Genomic DNA, 17724 nt, shown 5'->3' with positions numbered 1-17724 from the left:
GTCCAAAGACACATACGTCACCTGGGACCTGAAACGTTTCACTGAACAGCAGGTACTTTTAAGCACTTTGCTGTCAAGAAACCATAAAGCTCCCAACCTAATTATCTTGTCAATAGCATGATCACATTTTGCTAAGGCAAAATGGTTAATAACATTTTTTTAAATTGGAAGTTTATATTCCATTGTATTTTTCTCCTTAAATGACATTGGCAATGTGGACTTTAACTGTGCTTGGAACCACTGTGGATATTTTGATTCTGAATCACTGCTCACCTGGTATTACGGCTTGTTTTGTAATCAGAAAATTACCACGGCAGAATCTAAAAAATGTTTCGAAAGACGGGGTGATTAGGGATAGTCTGCTTAGCTAGAGATTTGATTTTTTTCAAGAAGCAACCAAGAAGGTTGATGAGGGCAGGGCTTTAGACATAGTCTATATGGATTTCAGCAATGTCTTTGGTAAGGATCCGCATGAGCAGACTGCTCTGAAAGATTAGATCACATGGGATCCAGGGAGAATTAGCTAATTGGATACGTAATTGGTAATAGGAAGCAAAGGATGATTGTGGAAGATTGTGGAAGGTTGCTTTGACTCGTCGTGTGCCTCAGGGATCTGTGCTGGATTCATATGTTGTTTGTCATCTCTTTCAACGATATAGATGATAAGGTACAAGCCATGGTTAGTAACTTTGCAGATGACATTAAAATAGATGGTATAGACAGTGAAGAACATCATCAAGAATTACAGTGGGATCTTGATTAGCTGGGCATGTGGGCTAAGGAATGGCAAATGGAGTTTAATTCAGATAAGTGTAAGATGTTGCATTTTGGAAAGTCATACCAGAGTTGAGGCCATAATCAGTTAAGGGCATTGAGTACAGAAGTTGAGATGATATGTTACAGTAGTACAAGTCATCGGTAAGGTCACACTTGGATTATTATGTTCAGTTCTGGTCACCCTGCTACAGGCAAGATGCCATTAAGATGGAAAGAATGCAGAAAATATTTTTTAAGATATCAGGACTTGAGGGACTAAACTCTAACGGATGTTTGGGCAGGCTAGGAGTTTATTCTTGGAGCACAGGAGGCTGAGGGTGATGTTTTAGACGCGTACAAAGGGTATCGATAGGGTGAATACACAATCTTTTTCCCAAGGTAAGGGAATCAAGAATGAGACAGCATAGGTTAAGGTGAGAAGGGGAAAGATTAAATAGGTGCCTGTGGGCCAACTCTTTTCACACAGAGGGTGGTGCATAAAAGGAATGAGCTGTCAGAGGAAGTGGTTGAGGCAGGTACAATAGCAGCATTTGAAGGACATTTAGCTAGTGATGTGGATAGAAAGTTGTAGAGAGATATAGGTTAAAGGGAAGTCTGAAGAAGGGACCCGACCCAAAACGTCACCTATCTGTGTTCTCCAGAGACGCTTCCTGACCTTCCAGCACTTTGTGTCCTGATATGGGTCAAACACAGGCAAATGGGGCTTGTTTAGATGAGTACCTTGGTCAGTATGGATGAGTTGGCCGGAAAGGCTTATTTTTGTGCTGTGCAACTCTGACTTCATCAGCCCACTTTCCTCATCACAACACGTTATTATAATATGGAACACAAATTTAAAATGTTCTTGTGGTGTAATTGTGGATTGACAGAACATAATGGACTGTTTACCTGCAATCTATTTTTGGCTCACATAAGATGGTAGTGGTAGGAAAATTTAGTTAGGAGGCTCTGTGTGTTGAGAACCTGTCAATGTGAGAACCTTTGGCAGTTTTTGAGTAGGTCACAACTGAGGCAGCCTCTAAAACAGAAAAACAATATAAATGTACATAAATTAGTATTAATGGTGGGACTCAAAGGACCACTCGCCCACACTGATATTAAAACATAACATTTCACATGAACACTATACTGGTCTTTCTCAGTTTCAGCTCAACAATGTCAGCATTTCTTTTGGCGTCGCTGGGCAACATTCGTGAAACTTGAAGGAGAATTTTTTTTTCCCTTGAAAGTTAAATTGCTTTCAGCTGCTCCATTCTTGGGTGGTGGAAGTCGGGGCATTAGTACTTGAAGCAGTGTTTGTAGGTGAACCATAGAGAGATGGGCCTCAGAATAGGTATCAGTAATATCATTCAGTTTGCAAATACTATTTTCTTGGGCTGCTGACCCATCACAATATCATTAAGTTCCAAAAGGATACCTGGAAGCAGCAGTTTAGGATTAAGGGGTTTATATAGATTTCTGGTTTTCCTCGTGCACCGGCTGTGTACATCATAAGCACACTGCTTTCCAGTGCTGTAAAGGCTTGACGATTGTCAAAGAAAGTGGCATTGAAGGGGCTTTTCGATAGGCACATGGATATGCAGGAACTCAAGGCATGTAGATCACGTTGATGCGGAGGAGTTTAATATAACTTGGCATCATGTTTGGCGTGGATATTGTGGGTCGGAGAGCCTGCTCCTGTGCTGCACTGCTCTATGTTATATGAATCAATTAAGTTTATGCCTATTTTCCTGGCAGCTTTGCATCTTGACTAATTCTTCACCTTCCCATTCTTTGCCATTGCATGCCAAATGTGAGGTTGACAACTGGGGACCAGGGCAGCTGCTGAAATTTTGGCTCACAATTCCTCTTTGAAATTCACTTACTGCTCCATTTATGCACCTGCTTCAACTACCAGCCTGGTTGTTTTCAACTTTGTAGTCAAGAAAAGGGCTTCGTAAGTGATGGGGTGTTCTTGACAAGCTTAGACCACCTTTGTCCAGCTAGAGCACATGCTGTCACAACTTAATGATGGTCTTTCTCTGCAACAAAGAGAGGGAACCTAAAAACCTGTCTGCTCATCTACACTAACATCTCCCACAATCTTTGCATCCTCCAATAAACTCTTCCAGAAGACCAGTATTGGGGTAGTTGTCTTCTAACATTGAATGGCTACCACTTGAGCGTGCTGCAAACAATAAAGATTACATAAATGCCCCTGCACCATCACCCAGAGTGGAGACCGTGATCAATATATAAGGCATAGGATATGAAGGAGCAAAGGAAGCAATAAGTGCCATCACCCACTCAGTCCTTGTAAAATACTTATGTTCATTAATCTCTGAGAGCTCAAGCATGAGGACTTAACTGCAGACTGTAAATACTCAAAGGCTACCAGAAATCATTATCTAATCCAGGAAAAGGATTATTTGAGAGGTAGCAAGGATACAAATCCATTGGCATCATCAAAAGGGCACTCCTATGGTACAAATAACCTTCCCATTAAGGTCCAAGTCTGTGAAAGGAATGACTGTACACAATAACATAATCTAACATAAGTCAGATGTGAAAGTGTGTTACAAGGGAACAGGTTCAAAGATCTGCCTAGTAGAACAGACAAAAGGCTCACTCGTCTGTTTAGTTACAAATCAGTTTTATGGGCAAGAGAGAACACAAACAATACTTGTCTTGGTTTGCGCGGGGCCTGTTTTACAGCAGCACACCTCTCTTTCTCTCTCTCTGCCTCCGTCCAAGGCACTGATTGCGACACAGCCCGTCAGCGAACCTCTCTTGTACAAGAACACATCAGATTTATTGGCAGGAGAGAGAACAAAAATAATTCTTGTCTTGGTATGCGCGGGGTCTGTTTTACAGCAGCATACCCCTCTCTCTCTCCCTCTCTCTCCTACTCTCTTTCTGTCTCTCTCTCTGCCTCTCTCTCTCTGTCTCTTTCTCTCTCACCCCTTCTCTGTCTCTCTCCCCCTCTCTGTCTCTCTCCCCCTCTCTGTCTCTCTCCCCCTCTCTGTCTCTCTCCCCCTCTCCCTCTCTCTCTCTCTCTCTATGCAATTTTGCTGGTATTTTAAGAAATCAGCCATTGTAATAATCACGGTAGGTCCTGGCCAATTTTGCTGCTCCCAAATTCAAACTATAACCAATGGCAGAGGACTGCATCCGAGCGAGCCTCCCCCCCGCCCCCCCCCCCCTTGGGAACAAAGCACTTTCAGCAGCAGACTGGCGCGTAAAGCAATACACACAGCGCTGCCGGTTTGGTGCCCAAAGGTTTAAACAGAGCGCTGTCGGCTTTGCGCATGGGAATTTAAACAAAGAGCTGTCGGCTGCAGCACTATGGGTTCTAAATATAGTGCTACCGGCCACAGTGCTATGTGCTTTAAACGTAGCGCTATGGGTCACAGACTGTTCGTGCAAAATTCTCGTATAGCAAAGTGGAGTGCAGAATCTGAAAAGCTCTAGTCTTGGTCAGCTGTTTGAAATGCCTTACTTGATGTGTTGAAGGTACCTCCGCATTATTGATTGGTCGGGAGTTGCAGTATTTTTTACTCGGCGACAGTGAAGGAGTATTTTTGTTTCTAAGTCTGGCAATTGTGTGGCCCCCCACATGCGTATCAAGGAAATCCAGACCCCTTAGCCACTATAGTCCTTAACTGCCTTCCTTTAAAAGACTTCAAAGATTATTAGTAGGAAAATAACTGCAGATGCTGGTACAAATCGAAGGTATCACAAAATACTGGAATAACTCAGCAAGTCAGGCAGCATCTAGGAGAGAGGGAATGAGTGACGTCTCGACCCGAAACGTCACCCATTCCCTCTCTCCTGGATGCTGCCTGACCTGCTGAGTTACTCCAGTATTTTGTGATACCTTCAAAGATTATTAGAATTCTTTCCGGTAAACTAGGCTCAATATAAGAAACACGCTTCGAGTTGCATGATTTTCATCTGTTCCATACCAACAGAAAATTGGGCCTCCTGTCAAAGGCATTAATTAGTTGGATAGAATAGGACTCTCCTACCTCTTACTCTGTGCAAAAAGAGCAATAATAAATTCCAGTTTGTCCTCCCATTAAATTTGAACAATGTTTTAATTTTGTTCCATATTGAACTATTTTTATGTTGAGATCGTTTGAGAATTCACGATGTTTGGGTTCTGGAGTTCAAGAAGCTTCCTTGATTTTCCATCAGGGTGTGATGTTGTAATTAACACTGGGGGAAAAAAATTCTGATGTTCACTGCAGAAAAATCATGATCATATGTTTTATGAAAAGCCTTTGTATTTTTTACATATGAATAATGAACATCACAAAGTTCTATGCTGAAAAAAGCTAATCTTTCTGTTGAGTTATCGTAACTATTGTATTTAATTATTTTGACATTCACAAAATGAATTTTAACGTTTTTTGATTCCAACCCTTTTAACCTAATCTTCCAGTAGACTTTTATATGGAATTTCAGTTGTAACAATGCTGGAATGACTGCCACGTTACTCCAAGTAATTTCTCATGACTACTATATTACATTGTAAAGTATTTCCCTAGAATCCATGAGAAACATGGTTTTGATGTCACTGGGGTTAAATTGTTTTTTTTTTCTATGCTGCAATATTCCATCCCTGTGAACAAACCATATAAAGATAAACAGTTTAAATCGCATTGTATAACTTGCGACATAGGTAAAGCGTTTTCCATTGAGAGTTCAAGAAAAGAAAAATGGTCTGTTCTCCTTGAAGAATTACCCAGTCACAAAATTGTGGAGTTGGATGCTCATCTGAGTGATGAATGATACTGTCTGATAATCTGCCACCTCAGTCCACTTGTTATAAGAAGGCAGCAATGTTTCAGAAAAACTGAAATGGAATATTCCATTAGCCATTAGCAATCATATAGCAATTTAAGGCTTGGAATCTGTTTCCAATATCCAAATTCTTGGGAGATATATTTATTGAAATCCGAAAAGATTCCATTGTTAATATAGGCAGTACTTGAATTTGTAGCATCACAAAATGCTGGAGTAACTCAGCAGGTTGGGCAGCATCTTGGAGAGAAGACGCTGCCTGACTTGCTGAGTTACTCCAGCATTTTGTGATACCTTCGATTTGTACCAGCATCTGCAGTTATTTCCCTAAATGAATCTGTTGCATATCCTACAAATGATCAGCCATGATCACATTGAATGGTGGTGCAGGCTCGATGGGCCAAATGGCTTACTCCTGCACCTATTGTCTATTGTCTATCCTACATGGGTTAATAGAGCTTTGTTTTACTCTTAATGGTTAAATTCAAAGGCTCTGTAAACAAATCAGTGCACACCCATTCAATTTAATGCGGACAACTAAATGTGCTTGCTTAATGTAATGTCTATAGCATCAGCCAACTATTACATTAGCTCACTGGTAGGCTGATGCTTTAACTGTGCGCTTATGTCCTGTGTGCCCAGAACTAGTTAGTTCAGGCTGACCTATAAATCAAAGAAAAGAAAAACATGGACTATAGTAGGCTTGATGGTTTTTGGATGCTTGATTTGAGGACTTCACTGTGGATAGAGAGAGATTTATCTTCTAACATTAAAGCTATATGAACATACAGTATTAGAGGTGAATTCCATGTGTTAAGTATTGAGGTCTTATATGCAACACTGCAAGACATTTAATGACCTCGCACAAACTGTCAAGGTTAGAGAATGATCTTCAGGTGTCATATTCCAGCAGCTCTAGTATCAGACACTGCCCAATCCATTCCACCTTCATCAATCACCTGCCAACTACCGCAATCAATCATGATTCATACACTAACATTCACAAGCCAAGCAGTGCTGCAATGCTTAGAGGTTGAATACATTGCTGTTATTCAACCATGACAAACACTTTAACTGAGCACATTGCATGATATTTACTGATGCACTTTCCTCTCCTTGATGCCCTTTCTTCTCTCATGTTGGACCAGTGGCACACGACTGAGAATGAAAGGAATTTGTGATGGGGTAGGAGGCATTGTTAACTCCACTCACCGCGTAACAACATTGACCCATGCCTTTTTGGTGTAATATAGCACGTGGCTGCAACCGAGCCGTGTAAAACCAGGAGCAGCAATAATTGGTGATGATGAAGCCTACTATTTGTTTTATTTTGAGCCATCAGCTCTGTGTGTGACGTAAGTGATAGCGTAGAGGTGAGACCTGCACAAAATGACAGCATGTAGATTGATGCATGACCTACAGCTTTGCATACTCTTTAACAGCCATGTACTAACGCCCTCAACAATGTAGCATTTGCACAGTTTTTGCCCAAGCTTATGCATGTGCTACAGATCCTTTTGGACCTCTAAAAACAAGTGCTATTATTTCCAGCTTTTGCTCCTTTAGCAAATAATATAAAGAATCCTTCTGACTAGTAGTTTATGTAGGACTTCATACAGGCAGTGTTTCCATCGTACTCATAATGGACTCAATCTACAAACATCAACATACCTTGTGCTCCATTGTAATTGTACTTCTAAAAGGAATGTTGTTCTTGGAATAAATTTGGTCACTGTATAAGAATGTAATTGGCACAAGCAATGACCAAATCTATATTCGACTTCCCTGCCCTTTGACTGATTTCATGCTCTTTAGTATTGAAGATGACCCACCTGGATCAACTTGAGGATATCCTGGAAGTGCTCATGTAACATCAGAATGAGCCCCCAAAGGCACCAAAAAATCAATTTACATCAACATTTGACTTCTTTTGCAGAATATCTCATCTGGTAAATTATGTGATTAATATAACGCATATGACTAGTTAGGTTGAAAATCCAAAGAATTTGCTATGTATAAGTTACCAAAGATACAGGAAGTAGTGATAATTGATCCATTAGTTCTGCAACATTTCAGTTTGGCCATTTTCTTTCTAGCATCTGTGATATATTGCTATGACTGTTTACTGTTATTGTTAGGAATAAGGTCAGATGAGTGAGCGTTTAACAATTTTCATAGAAAGAGATCACATCACATGATGATTCCTTGTGTCAACTTTGAAACAAAACTGTATGTGTTGTTCCTGAAATGACTAATAGAAACATAGAAACATAATGAAGTTAGATCCGCTGGTCATATTGGTAAAAACAATGCCTTCTGATTTGAAGTTTTGTGGGAAGTTTAGAGGGATGTAGAGGTAGTTTTTCAACCAAGTTTTGTTTACCTGATATTTACATAGCAATCTCTACGGCACGGCAGGAACTTCCAATTATGGAGGATATTGCAACAACCTGCATATGTGCCGGTCACATGTATTATGGCCTTGTTACTGTCACCTGCACATGTAATTTCATTTATAGCAAAATGTAAAGTGCTGGAGTAACCAGTAGGTGAGGGGCAACGTCTGTTGGAAGGAACATCTAGGCAATGTTTCGGATTGGGATTCTTCTTCAGTCTGAAGAATAGTCCCGACCCAAAACGTCACTTATCATTCCTTCTACAGATGCTGTCTGACCCACTGAGTTAATCCAATATTTTTTTTGTTACTCAAGATTCCAGCATCTTTAGTACCTTGCATGTTTTTATTAATTTACATATTTACTCAAAAATATGCTGCACATTTCCCCTCTTTGACGAAGGTTTTCAATTACAAATTCAGTTTGTCTATTAGTCCTCAGACATTTGACTAACTTAAATATGTCTGAGTTTCTGACATAATTATTTTAACGAATGATGTCCTGACACGAAAGGTCGCCTATCCATTCCCTCCACGAATGCTGCCTGACCCACTGAGTTCCTCTGCACTTTGTCTTTTTACAATTTACAACTTACAATTGGCATATGTCTCTCCTAGTCAGGAATTGGTTCTTTATCCACTTCTGTAATAAATTCATCATAATATTTTCAATACATTCGAGTATGTTTGTCACTGGCATTATTTGGTCAACATGGACAATTCCACCCTTTCCTCAAGTTCAAACAAGCCATTGTTAGCACAGCAGGCCAGTACAATCTCGATAATATCCACTTCTGTTTATTATACTTGTTCATCAGTCTGAATGCTGTCACTTTCTTCTGCTGTTGAGCTGTTGAATGTTAATCATGATTTAACTTTAGTTTCAGCTGCTGTCCATACTCTCCTCCAAGCTAGGCTGTCATAAATTCAAGTCCATTTGAAGTCAGTGATGCAAGACTGGTCTGCTGCAGTGAACCCTGTGGTAGAATGTGGTGCATTACTTGAACAAGAAGTTTGTTAAATAGTGATTCATGTTTAAACTCAAACAACTTAGAAAAACCTGTCTCTTCAAGGCTTCCTTAAGAATATATACTGACCTTTCAGATGCACCTTCAAAGGCTGAATGGTGTGGACATGAGAATAAATAATTGATACCATTGCAACTCATGAAACATTCAAGCAGACTTGATGTGAATTAGGGCCCAATATGTGGCACCAACTATTCAGCAATACCACGGGTTGTAAAAATTAACTTGATCTCCTCAACTGTATGTTCTGCCCCATGTTCAAATTCAATTACTTTTCAATGAGCGCCGACAAAGACTAGAAGGATGTTGATAATTTTGGACAGAAATTGATATGGATTCTCTGAAATTGTTGCGTTGGCCACTTTGTGTCTCTGGGGTCTCGTTGGTGTTTTTGTTCTGCCCTTTGGACAGACAGTATGCATTGACACTAAATCTTCCAGATCTTTGACATTATCTGGCCAATGCACAGAGCCGCTCTCAATATGCTTCATATTTACATTACCTATACAATTTAAAGTAACACATCTCAGAGCTTGGGGGATCTAAAATCAAGATGTTCCCAATAGAAACAAAAAGCTTGCTCACTTCAATAATGGCAATCTGCAGTTCTATACCTATGTATCCATGGATCTTTTTGTCTACATTTAACAATGGGAAGAATTTGGTTCTCTGTCATGCCTTCCTCACACTTGTACTTTGTGCCTTTGTTTGTAAACCTTAGGAATGTATAACCTCTTTTAACCATGTTCTCAATCTGCCCTGCCTGCATGAGTAGTCCGTGCACATATACTCTCTCAGATTTCTGAGTTCTGTACCCCTGTTAGAACAACGTTCTCTAGTTAATGTTGCTCTTCTTACCAAGATCTAACATTTCAATTTTTTTCGACATTGAACTTCATCTGCCACATACTTGCCCATTCACGAGCCTGCCAAACAGCCTTAAAGTCTATTATTAGTCTCTTAACAGTTCAATATGTTCAAATGTATAATCTGTATATTAGGAAATTGCATTCTATACAGCAATGCATATATCAGTAGCAAATGTTAAGCAAAGCAATGGTCCTGGTATAAACTCCTGGTATAAGCTCCTGGGAAACTTCTTTCTGGTCTGATAAAATAACTTTTTCTTCTGCCTCCCTGGCACCTGTTACCTTAGCCAATTTTCTATCCATCTGCCACAACCTCTTTTATTCATTGGTGTTTACAAGGACGTATACTGTGTGGAACCTAGCAAATGCCTTTGTAAACCCTTACATACAATATCGACTGCACTTCCCTCACTAACTGTGTTTGTTATTTTTTCATAAGTGTCTATCATGTTCACTCAGATATATGGAATGAGCAGCTAGAGGAGGTAGTTGAGGCAGGGACAATAACAGCATTTAAAAGATTCTTGGACTGGTTTAGAGGATATGGGTTAAACGCAGGCAAATGGGACTAGCATAGATGGGCCATAAAAGGACACAAAGTGCTGGAGTAACTTTGATGGTCAGGCAGCGTGCTTTTAGATGGGGCTTCTTAGTTGGCAGGGACCAGTTGGGCCAAAGAGCCTGTTTTGTGCTGTATGTTAGGCTTATTTTGCATTGAACAAATCTATCTGTAGCAAGAAACTGCATCACCCATTTTTATGTGGTGCTGGCATTGTTTCAGCCATCGATCCTTCACTGCTGACTTATGACTCTGAGCTGCAGTCATGTTTCTGCCTCATGATGAACAGAATTCCTTGGCATTTCCATTCAGGTTGTATTTTCGCAAACCAGGTCAAATGTAATACTCTGCATGCTTAAAGATTTGGACCAATTCCACACTTAAATCACACACAAATCTATCTGGCAGCACTCTGGATAAATCGATGCAACAATGCTTCTTTTGCTCTTTGATTCCTTACATTGAACATGTAATTCTTTGCTATTTCAAATACAAATGGGTAAGCTTTGAAATAATCCTCTCATTTCTGGTTTTCAACTGCGAACATTTTTGTCTGTCTGTATGCCTGCTCGATTAGTAAGTGTGTCAAAGGTCTCTGAGCCCATCGCCAAAATTAAATAGCCCCCTACAACAGTATTCTGTGCCTTTACCACACCTTATTCCATCTTCAACCGAAGAGTATTCTCATCCTTTCTGGGTATGCTGTGAAAGACGCGCTTGCTCACTTGTATGTGCTTAGGCTGAATGGTGTCAAGTTAGGAGGAGGGGGAGTTCAACGAGATCTGGATGTCCTAGTGCATCAGTCAATGAAAGGAAGCATGCAGGTACAGCAGGCAGTGAAGAAAGCCAATGGAATGTTGGCCTTCGTAACAAGAGGAGTTGAGTATAGGAGCAAAGAGGTCCTTCTACAGTTGTACCGGGCCCTGGTGAGACCGCACCTGGAGTACTGTGTGCAGTTTTGGTCTCCAAATTTGAGGAAGGATATTCTTGCTATCGAGGGCGTGCAGCGTAGGTTCACTAGGTTAATTCCCGGAATGGCGGGACTGTCGTATGTTGAAAGGCTGGAGCGATTGGGCTTGTATACACTGGAATTTAGAAGGATGAGGGGGGATCTTATTGAAACATATAAGATAATTAGGGGATTGGACACATTAGAGGCAGATAACATGTTCCCAATGTTGGGGGAGTCCAGAACAAGGGGCCACAGTTTAAGAATAAGGGGTAGGCCATTTAGAACGGAGATGAGGAAGAACTTTTTCAGTCAGAGGGTGGTGAAGGTGTGGAATTCTCTGCCTCAGAAGGCAGTGGAGGCCAGTTCGTTGGATGCTTTCAAGAGAGAGCTGGATAGAGCTCTTAAGGATAGCGGAGTGAGGGGGTATGGGGAGAAGGCAGGAACGGGGTACTGATTGAGAGTGATCAGCCATGATCGCATTGAATGGCGGTGCTGGCTCGAAGGGCTGAATGGCCTACTCCTGCACCTATTGTCTATTGTCTATTGTCTATTGACTATGTGGCATCTACCTATGTGGCTATCGATGAGCAATGACAGCCCATCCAGGTAACAGTAAAGTCAAACTTCTCTAAGTATTGCCAATATATTAGCTGTAAGGGAAGTCAAGGACAGTATAAAAATAAAAGAGAAGTAGTATCCCATAGCAAAAATGAGTGGGAAGCCAGAGGATTGGGAAACTTTTAAAGAGCAACAGAAGATAACTAAAAAGGCAATACGGGGAGAAAAGATGAGGTACAAAGGTAAGCTGGCCAAGAATATAAAGGAGGATAGTAAAAGCTTTTTTAGGTATGTGAAGAGGAAAAAAATAGATAAGACAAATGTGGGTCCCTTGAAGACAGAAGCAGGTGAATTTATTATCGGGAACAAGGAAATGGCAGACGAGTTGAACAGGTACTTTGGAACTGTCTTCACAAAGGAAGACACAAACAATCTCCCAGGTGTTCTAGAGGCCAGAGATCCTAGGGTGACGGGGAAACTGAAGGAAATTCACTTTAGGCAGGAAATGGTGTTGGGTAGACAGATGGGACTGAAAGCTGATAAATCCCCAGGGCCTGATGGTCTGCATCCCAGGGTAGGAATCGTGGTCGCATTGGTGATCATTTTCCAATGTTCTATAGATTCAGGATCAGTTCCTGTGGATTGGAGAGTAGCTAATGTTATCCCATTTTTTAAGAAAGGAGGGAGAGAGAAAACAGGGAATTATAGACCAGTTAGCCTGACGTCGGTGGTGGGGAAGATGCTGGAGTCAATTATAAAAAATGAAATAGCGGCATATTTGGATAGCAGTAACAGGATCGGTCCGAGTCAGCATGGATTTACGAAGGTGAAATCATGCTTGACTAATCTTCTGGTATTTTTTGAGGATGTAACTAGGAAAATGGACAAGGGAGAGCCAAGGGAGAGCCAGTAGATGTACTGGAGTTTCTGAAAGCCTTTGATAAGGTCCTACATAGGAGATTAGTGGGCAAAATTAGAACACATGGTATTGGGGGTAGGGTTCTGACATGGATAGAAAATTGGTTGCAGACAGGAAACAAAGAGTAGGGATTAACGGGTCCCATTCAGAATGGCAGGCAGTGACTAGTGGGGTACCGCAAGGCTTGGTGCTTGGACCGCAGTTATTTACAATATACATTAATGATTTAGATGAAGGGATTAAAAGTAACATGAGCAAATTTGCAGGTGATACAAAGCTGGGTGGCAGTGTGAACTGTGAAGAGGATGCTACGAGGGTGACTTGGACAGGTTGGGTGAGTGTGTGGATGCATGGCAGATGCAGTTTAATGTGGATAAATGTGAGGTTATCCACTTTGGTGGCAAGAACAGGAAGGCAGATTATTATCTGAATGGTGTCAAGTTAGGAAAAGGGGAAGTACAACGAGATCTGGGTGTCCTTGTACATCAGTCACTGAAAGTAAGCATGCGGATACAGCAGGCAGTGAAGAAAGCTAATGGCATGTTAGCCTTCATCACAAGAGGAGTTGAGTATAGGAGCAAAGAGGTCCTTCTGCAGTTGTACAGGGCCCTGGTGAGATCACACCTGGAGTATTGTGTGCAGTTCTGGTCTCCAAATTTGAGGAAGGACATTCTTGCTATTGAGGGAGTGCCGTGTTGGTTCACGAGGTCAATTCCCGGGATGGCGGGACTGTCATATGAAGGATGAGAGGGGATCTTATTGAAACATATAAGATTTTTAAGGGATCGGGCACGCTAGAGGCAGGAAACATGTTCCCGATGTTGGGGGTGTGCAGAACCAGGGGCCACAATTTAAAAATAAGTGGCAGGCCATTTAGAACGGAGATGAGGAAAAACCTTTTTCACCCAGAGAGTTGTGAATCTGTGGAATTCTGTGCCTCAGAAGGCAGTGGAGGCCAATTCTTTGAATGCTTTCAAGAGAGAGTTAGATAGAGCTCTTAAAGATAGCGGAGTCAAGGGATATGGGGAGAACGCAGGAACGGGGTACTGATTGTGGATGATCAGCCATGATCACAGTGAATGGCGGTGCTGGCTCGAAGGGCCGAATGGCCTACTCCTGCACCTATTGTCTATTGCAAGTTTAGGTATACGTTTAGGGTTGTTATTGCCACATGTACCAAGGGGACAGTGAAAAGCTTTGTTTTGCATTCTATCCCAACAGATCAGATGTACTCTACATTGGTACAATCAAGTCAAACTCAAGTGCAATAGATAGAATAAAGAGGAAGATACAGAGTGCGTTCTCAACATTGTGCATCAATTCTGTAGACAAAGTCCAATGTTCACAACGCTGTAGAGGTGAATCGGATCGTACCCTAGCTTATGGAAGGACCATTCAGAAGCCTGATTACAGAGGGGAAGAAGCAGTTCCTGAGATATTAACATCCTTCCATGAATAAGGATAGCAGTACTCCAGATGTGATCTCACCAATGTCATCTATACCTGAAATATCTCCCTACTTTTGTCTCAGTGAAACAGCAGGAGCTTCAAAACATGAGTATATTCTTTACTGAGGACTAACAACAATTAACACATCACATGTAACGAGATCACATCACTTCCATTTGTGATTTATTTAAGAATGTAGTACAGAAGGAGAGGGATGGTTTGTTCATAATTATATTTATCGTTCTCAGTCATGTATCACATGCTCCTCCAGACAATTCTCCAGTGTAGACACAAGGAACTGCAGATGCTGGAATCTAAAGCAAAACAAAACTGCGAGAGAAACTCAGCGAATCAGGCATCATGTGTGGAGGGAATGGACAGACAATGTTTCAGATCGGGTCTGAAGAAGGGTCCCGACCCAAAATGTACTGTCCATTGCCTTCACAGAAGCTGCCTGACCCGCTAAATTCTCCAGTGTGCACATCTGTTGCCAAGTTCTTTTCGAGAAAATAATTTTCAAGAATGTGGAATTTGTGTATTTGTCCTTGCCTGGATTCTGGCCAACTATACAAAGAACACATGGGCCATAAAGCAATGAAAGTGGTTCAGTTGCACAAATTATTGTGATTATACAAACATTTTTGAACATGATGGTACCATTTAAAAAGTTCACACAAGTTATTCTTGTTTTCTCTCTTATTATAGGTGAAGGCACTTATACTTTAAGCTTCATTGGCAGGGAAGAAGTAATGCAGGAATTCTAATCTTAGTTAATGAATTGTGATTATTTTCACCATTTAACTTAAACACCATGAGAGTAAACCCAATTACATGAAAATAAAATTGACCCACAGCATGTAAGTGTTCTGGGCTATTGGTCACAGAACGTACAGTCACTCTGGGTATTTTTTGTATTTGCTTCTGGAGATAAATCAATAAACTTGTGTAATTGTCATTATATTTAATGAAGTTGTATGCTAGCATAGCTAATTGTTTTAAAATGTAAATGAGCAGCAGACATGGTTTTAATTCATTCTTGAAGGAATTGCATTTCACGCTAGGGTACTTTGGGCTTGGTTGAATGCAGAGTCTCCATACTGGAACATGCAGATGCTCAAGGTGTTCTGATAATCTGAGGAAGGGCTGCTGTTAAAAAAACATCTTTTGATTCAGCATAGAGCAGGAATGTGGACAAGCACAGGATTATGTGGCTGTGTTGATTCTACCATTAGGGTGCAGCGGATTCAATGAAATCAACTGTTTCAATCAAAAACTTCATGCGAAATATGGTCAGAATTAGATATAGAAAATACAGAAATTGATCTTGACTGCTGAATACGATGGGGGGGGGGTTTGATGCCAGTGGCAATATTCAGTCTCACACTGCCATCTACTGACCAAAATATCACCTGCAATTTGTTGGTTGCTCAAAGGATTAATTCCAACTAAATATTTTTAAACATTTGAAGCTGACTTTTATTGACAATTGTTTAAAAAATAAAATCATGGAAATAACTTGTTCCTGTATTAATGAACCAAGAAATTGTATATTTTGTGCAGATTTCCACACTCCCTGTGAACTCATCAGGACCCTATTTCTGACACTTCCTTTAAACTCACCAGAACAGTGTTCCTGCACTCCCTTGAAACTGACCAAGGCCCAGTGTTTCTGCCTTTCCTTTTAAAAACACCAGGACCCCATTTTTCATGCTCCCTTTAAAGTCACATGGACACTATTTTCAGTGCTCCTTTTGAACTACTGGGGTCCTTGTTCCCAAACTCCCTTTAAATTCACTGAGCTCACTGAAAAAATGTTATCCACCTCTGTAACATCAAAAAGAAAAGTAAATTACAAGTGCGGTCACAAGAGACGACAGACACTGGAATCCTGAACAAAACACAAAAGTGCCGGGGGAATTCAGCAGGTCGGGCAGCTTCTGGGGAGAGAACGGACAGACAATGTTTCAGGTCGGAACTCTTCTTTCAGACTGATTGGAGTAATGAGGAGAGACAGCCCCTGGTGCTACCTGACATACTGACACCTCACTTTATGTTTTGCTCCAAATTACAAGTGTGTTGGGATATTATTCAGAAAAATATCCATTATTCCAGAAAATCTGCCAATCTGGCATCACCAATTTCCAAGGACGCTGGATTATCAGAGTTTTATTGTAAATCATAGATTTACTGGGAAATGTTCATCTGGCTTTTCTGTTTTGTGCAAACTTGGGTGTTTATTGTTGGGTATTTTTGCTTAATCAAAAATGCCAGTGAATGATTCTTTAGTTCAGCACGTGATTCTGATAATCATGTTCAAAAATCCATGTACCAATAGGAAACTGATAACCTCTCTGTCCTCCCTCCCCTCCATGACCTGACTATAAATATGTTTGCAATGGAAGCAGGTCATGAATGTTTAGATGTAGCAAGGAGGCAGTGGAGTGGAAAGGTGATCCATTTCTGCTGCTGAGCAACTTCTAAATCATTTTGCCTTTGAGAAAATCAGGAAGTAGTTTTACCAGACTGATGGCTTAATGAGTTTCCAAGCCTTGTACAAACATTTACCTTCAGAAAGAAATGGTTTGGAACTTCGTAATTTCTTGCATTCAGTTACTCATTTGGGCTTGCAGAGAATCACATCATTGCTTCTTTGCCAAAACAAACTTGGAAGCCAGACCATGTAATGTTCCCACCTTGTGTAAAAAGGTACTGCCAAAGGCCAAGAAGGTGGGTGATTACTAAGAAATTGGACCATGAGATAATGTGTGATAAACTGATGAGAGAAGGGAAAATAATCCCCCAAATAATCCAAATAACCAATTGTAGTTCTACGTTGAAAGTTAATTTGTATTAACAGTTTTTTTTAAACCAATATACAGAGATGTCTTTATTTATGGAATATTGTGATCTGTTTAAAACGTGCAATTAAATTATTTCAGTGTAAATGTTTGAATAGTTATTATTTAAAATCCATTCACATTTACAAATGTAAAAAAAGTTTGGAGCATACCTTTTTTCAACTTTTCAAAAGGCCATCAAAAAAACAATATAGCTCTATGGTGCTAATTCTCAGTTGTTACATCATCACTTAATCATTGTTTAATTTTAGTGTTCAACTCAAAGCAAAATCTATCACCTGGCTATTACAATGGACAATCTAGGCCACTTATTTTATAATATTAAGTTTGCTTCCAATTAACATAGTTTTCCCAAAGTGACTTAATAATTCATTGTGTTCGTCTGTGTTTGACCCGGAGCATGTTACCATATCTGGACCACTTTGGATTATAGAAATGCAGTATTTTCAGTAAATCCAGAAAGCATTATACCCCATTCTTATTGATGTACAAATCTGTGAGCTTCAAATATTTTATATTCTTACACAGATCATGCAGTACACGCATTATGATAATGCGGGTGTTTTAACATTGTT

At 40.5% G+C, this 17724-nt stretch overlaps 1 protein-coding gene across 3 annotated transcripts in view; it reads left to right on the top strand.

Moving 5' to 3' along the window:
- The window catches only part of LOC144601950 (receptor-type tyrosine-protein phosphatase gamma-like), a 494425-nt gene that overhangs the window by 361941 nt on the left and 114760 nt on the right, over nucleotides 1-17724 (top strand). The window lies entirely within an intron of this gene.

Source organism: Rhinoraja longicauda, chromosome 17, assembly GCF_053455715.1.
Source record: "Rhinoraja longicauda isolate Sanriku21f chromosome 17, sRhiLon1.1, whole genome shotgun sequence".
NCBI classification, from domain to species: Eukaryota; Metazoa; Chordata; class Chondrichthyes; order Rajiformes; family Arhynchobatidae; genus Rhinoraja; species Rhinoraja longicauda.
Note: the sequence above shows the minus strand (reverse complement) of the source record. Positions and strands in the feature narration are given on the sequence as shown.